This window comes from Pelophylax lessonae, assembly GCF_965119305.1.
Source record: "Pelophylax lessonae genome assembly, chromosome: 13".
Lineage (NCBI taxonomy): Eukaryota > Metazoa > Chordata > Amphibia > Anura > Ranidae > Pelophylax > Pelophylax lessonae.
In genome coordinates, this window is record NC_138780.1 from 115,413,131 (window position 1) to 115,419,277 (window position 6,147).

The following is a 6,147-nucleotide window of genomic DNA, read 5'->3' on the forward strand; positions in this document are numbered from 1 at the left end:
TAAATTGACCTTAGTTTGCCCCCCCCCCCCCCAGTGCCCTTGCCTGCAGTTTTACTGTACATTATATATATATATATATATACATACACGTGTGTGTGTGTGTGTGTGTATATATATATATATATACACTTTAACTTATTTATTATATTATAATTTTGTGTTTCAAACTTTTTTATACCCGAGATGTTATAAAGAAGAACGTATAGTTAAAAAAAAAATCATATGTAAATAGTTGGTCCTTAAGAATTACATGCAAAATAATGGTACCACTTTCAGCACCTAAAATCTGAAATAATCATACCGCCAGGGAGGTTCAAGGCTTACCTATAGGTAAAAGTTATAAAAGTGGGTTTACAACCACTTTAAAAAAAAATAGGGGATTCTCTTGGAGACCTCCAGGCCATCATAATTAGTGTCCCCATTGGAAGATTTCCCCTCTATTACTTTTCTGGGGACAACCCAAAATTTGGGATTTTCTTTTAACTTTTATTGACAATGGCAGACAGGACAAACAGAAGGTGAATCTTCCTAACAGGGACATAGACAGCAGGTCTTCACAAGTGACAGGTGTTCGAATCTCTCTCTCCATTCTGTCCAAAACTAAAGTTTTGCCTTTATCAGGGGACCTATCTACACATGTTCTGGGATTGCCCAATGATTGCTAGATTCTGGGCTGAAGTTTTTGAGGTCATAAATATTCGCCTATAGCTCTCTCTCCTGGTCTCCCCCGCCTTGGGGCTGCTGGGCATTCATGAAGATGACCAGCGGGCGTACCATTCTAAACTGTTGATCTCCTACCCGCTTTACTATGCTAAAAAGGAAATTCTGCTTAGATGGTCCTCCCCTTCCCCTCCTGGCTGAAGCTAATAGACTTTGGACTTACCTATGTATAAGCTAATGTACATGAGTAGGGGGTTGCCCTTGGAAAAATGACAAGGTCTGGGCGCCTTGGACTGCTGAGTGATACCAGGGAGTCGTGTGGTGCTCCTCACCCCCCCCTCCTCTCTTTTATTCCCAATTTGATCCCCCCCCCCCTTTGCTATTCTTCCTTTTTCTCCCCTCCTCCTTAGGTTTCCTTCTTTCTTTTGTCCTCCAGTGCTATTTTGCCCCCCCTCTTCTTTTTCTTCTCACTCCCTCTCCCCCCCCCTCCATCTTCTCCTCCCCATTACCCTCCCTCCTCTCCCCTCCTCCTCTAGAGGGTAGCTAAACCTGTCTTCGCTGCTGATGATTGAACCACGTAATCTCTTTCTGGGGCATCTCTTTACTGTTCTTGCTGTGGAATTTTGGCCATTGTTTACCTTACTGTATGTTCACTTATCACTATTCCCTATGTTGTTGATATTTTGTATTGCACTTAATTTCTTTTTTTTTTTTTCAATAAAGCACTCATTTGATTTAAAACTAAAGACAAAACATTTTTTTTTTTTACAAATATAGTAAAAGGAGAATTCCAGTCAGAACAAAAATTACAGTAAATTTATTTTATATTGTTTAGTGTTAGATTCAATCACATTTTCCAGCAGTGTTTAGTATCTCCCCACAATTTATAAAACAAGGTTGCATCCTACCCCAGTGTGTTGAATAAACGTATACCTAAATGAAATGTAAACCCAATCACTAAAATCATATATGTATAATCTTCAACCGGTTAATAAAATGTAAAAATGTATTTCCAGTCTTTAAAAATCTGCAGCTCTCAGTAAAATAATATTGGCTGATCCTGACGGGTAGGTTGTTAAAGCTGAACTGTAGGGAAAGGAAAAATGCTTCCTTTAAGTTGGGCTTCCCCTGCACTGCACAAAAAAAAACACTTTTACTGTCATGATGTTCCAGGCGGTTGCTGACCCTTCCACACAATCAAGTTTAATACAGAGCCCATAGCCCTGCATTGGATGGGAGGATGCTGAACGACAGCATTGTTAAAGCCTAGGAGGACCAGGTAAGTAACACTGCTTGTCCTGGTCCCAGAGATCTAAATAAGTCCGTAATCCCTGTAGTGCACGGGCAGCCCTTATGTAGGGGAGGATTTTCCTTTCCCCAGTCACTTCTTGTTATAGGATGAGAGCGCTCTGTCTCCCACTGCAATGTCCCCTTGTTGCATGCACATAGTGGAAACTATAAGCGGCCATTCCAAGGATCAGTGCACAAGCATGTTCTATTATCTTCTTAAAGTGGAGTTCCACCCTGAAAAACATTTTTTAGCTAAAAATACCCCCGGGACAGTAAGGGCTAGTGCATTTCAGCAACGATAGCTTCTCAACTGTCCCGTTTCACTTACCTTTTAGAAGAAATACTTACCTTGAAAATGTCTTGTCCAGCGCTGCCATCTCACGTGTGGGCAGCTGAAGCCGGAGCGTCCTCTTTGGTGACGTCGGAGTCCCAGAATGCCCTGCTCGTCACTTCCGAGGCAGGCGCGTCATCCCTGCACAGCTTCTGGGCATGCCCAGAAGCTGTTTAGAAGGGAATGACACGCCTGCACAGGAAGTGACGAGCGGTGCCGGTGCAGGCGCATTGACTCCTGGGAGCGATGACTCTCATCTCCCAGGAGTCAATGCAAGCAGGAAGAGACCGCAGAGGGAGGAAGAGGAAGGAAGGTAAGTATATTTTCTTTTATTTAAACTATCCAATTCTTTTTTCAGGTAAAAAAAAGAAAGCGGATGGTGCAAAGTTGTCTTTGAGGCTGGAACTCCACTTTAAGAGAACCCAGTCTGAGCAATGAAAAGCAGCCATGGCTGGAGTGGAGTGAACACATCTAGACAGGAAGTGGCTGCAGGAGATCAGCAGCACTAAAGTGTAAAAAAAAAAAATTTCTAAAAAGGAAAACGCCTTGGCAGTGCTTAGTTACAATGTTTTAACAAACTAAAATGTTATCCAGTTAGGGTTTACGTTTTCATAAAAAAAATATTGTACAAGATTCATTTTCCATGAAAGAGTCTTTATTTTGAAATAAGTTTTACATTTTACTGTACATGACTATTAATAATAATAAAAAAAAATAATAATTTCTCTTTACAGCAGAATCCCAAAAGGTTTCTCTTTATTTTGGACCTATTATATAAACTATAAGGAAAGTTGAAGACATGCCAATCAGAATTTGCTTCTCATCTCTTTCTAGTGCTGCTTAGAAAATCCAGGCAAATATCCGATTAGCAAATACAGGACAGACACTAATAACTTTATACTTTAATAAATATGGAGAATTTGGTGGTTAGCATCAGAAAAGGTTGGTCCGATTGTATTTATGACCTCATGCATGTCATATCTGAAGCGGAGTTCCAATCCAAAAACTTTTATATATAATTGGATAGACTTGGGAAAGGTAAGAACCCTTTTCAGGTTTATTTTTTTTTTTTTTTATTTCATTTCTGGTACAGCATGGAAGAGATTTTTTTCAAATTTTCTGTGCTAATACAACAGGAAGTCATAAAATTTCCCTGTGTGCAAAAAGCAGCTTTGACAGGTGTCCTCCCTGAGACATTTCCCTTTGACTCTTGCTCTAGTAACAACTATAAAAATTTAGATTTCGCAAGAGTCACTAAGACAAAGTTTGAGTACACATCCCCGACTGGGACACAGATGGCAAAAATAAAAAATCTAGAGAATGGTTTTTGTCTGAAGTCATTCTTTGGCATGAGTTAGATCTTCGAGTGCCAGTAAGACCCGTCCACCATAGACAAACTGTCTTATTTTGATACAGAGGAGATTAATCCTCTACAGTTTAGCACTTCCGGTCCCATTAACCACTTCCTGTCCATAGGATGTACCCGTACGTCATTGGATAGTAAGGGTTACAATCGAGGTCTCATTATTTAGGCCCAGTGATTCTGCACAAAGTAAAAGTAATCCTAACAGTTTTGGAGCCACTGAATTACTTTTACAGGCAGCAGAAGGGGGTCCTCCTCCTCCTCCTTTACAGGGCTCTACTGTCTGGGGAACCCATTAAGGAAGCGCCTAGCAGAATCTGCTTCCTGGGACACAGTGTGAGGAACAGTGATTGTTCCTCCCAAAGTGTGATGTCAGAAAACCAGAAGCAACAAGGATTTCCTCACTCAAGTAAACAAGCCATTACTGGCTTGTGAAAGCATCTGATTAAACCAATCTCCATTTGATCAGATGCTTTGAAGGCCAGAGGAGGGATATGGGATCTAATAGACCCCAGATCTCTCCATAAATCTCTACATAAAGAGGACCTGTTGTGGCCAATGCTATCACAATGGATGTTGTTCATCCTTTGTGATAGTAATAAAAAAGTGAAGAACAAAAAGTTAAAATAATAATGAAAAAAATTTAAAGTGCCCCCGTGCTCATGCGCAAATGTAAACGTGCATGTCTATTCTGCATGCATATGTTAAAATGATCACCCCACACGTGAGATATCACTGCAAGAGCAAAACTTCTAGCACCAGACCTGCTGTGTAACTCTAAACTGGTAACCTGTAAAGGCTTTTAAAGCGTCACCCATGAAGATTTTTAGGTACCATTTCACAGGTGTATGCAGTTTTAAAAGCACAACAAGGTTGGTATCTATTCAGTCTTTCATATTTTTACCAAAAATTTGGGTATTCTAGTGTTTTTGTGCATTCAAATTCTTTAAAGTGTATTTTTTCTAAAAACTTGCTTTGGAAAAACTGCTGCACAGATATTGTGTGACATAAAAATATGCAACGCCAACCACTTTATTCTCTAGGGTACAATGTTAAAGTACAGCCAAATCTAATATTTTTATATCCATTTTGGAGTAGGGGGAAGGTTAAAACCCTTATTTTTTTTCCATTTGTGTCTCATTAGGGAGATTTCCGTTCACAGCCAATCCTATAGGCTCAACAGGAAATGAGAGGGTATCTTGCCAATGTGGGGGAAATTCCCCTCTTAGATGTCATGGGAACAAGTGTCTCCATTGAGGTTTTCTCACCTTTCCCTGTTATGGTGGCAATTCAAAATTTTAAATTTACCTTAATTTGCATTCCCAGTAATCAGGACATTTAGAAAAGGTGATTTTTGGTTTCAGCACATCACTTACACATACTCCTAAGTGCTTTTCTTCATACATGAGTTTGTATAGGGCTTTGTGTGTACATGTACCTTTAATACAAATATTACATATGTATAAACCCTAACCATAGTACAGGTTAATAAAATATACAAGAAATATTTGAATACAATATTCCCTTAACTTATGAAGAGACATGTAGTTTGGTAAACTTCAGACACAAAAGTCACATATATACATGCAGGTACTTCGGGGATTACAAATATAGGGACATTACATGACAGCTGCAGCCCAAATGTGATACATCAGAGGAAGTTACAATTCTACCAAACGTGAGCATAAGTCTCCCTGGGTACTCAGTTAAGAGGTTATTAAAATCTGTAGTTGGAGCATTTAATGACATGCAGTAACTACAAGCAGCAGACATTTTTAAATATTAATTTCAATTATCATATTAAAAATTAAGCCTCTCAATTTCCAAACATTAAAAGAAGAATTATGGGGTTAATAAAAAAAAAAAAAGAAAAAACACATATAGTCCCCTTCATGCTGAAGCATCCATGTGACAATGCAGCTGCCCATAAACTAGTAAATGTAATTTCAATGTAATTACAAATTTTAATTTGCTTTTAACATTTGATTTTGAAATGAATGGAAGAGAAATAGAATTGCCATCCTGCTCCTTCTAATTTTTTTTTTTAACAGCAGTCAACAATCAAGGTCCATTTGACCCCCACTAATAATTAGAAAATTGAAATTTTTTGTTTTAAGAACATTAGTTCCTACTACTGTATGGCCATCTCAAAACGTAGATCGGAGCATTCACCTGACCACTGATCAGTCAGTTCTTCATCTCCTCGCAGTGGAGAACAGAGACCGTCAATCACTTTCCCCTCCCCTAAATGTCCTCTTGTGACCCATAAAAGATGTATAGCCAAAATAAAGGTTTGGCCATACTACCTTTTGTAACCATCCATTTACAGTTAATGGTGTTCAGTATACTATTTGTGTTAGTATAAATATTTCATATGTAGATCTTATGTCCCTCAAATGTTTCTTGCAACAAAGTCCATTTTTTGAAGAGTATCTCCTCATATGGATCAGTTCCATATATCCATATGCAAACCATCACAGAGAATGATAGCATGTTGGGGATA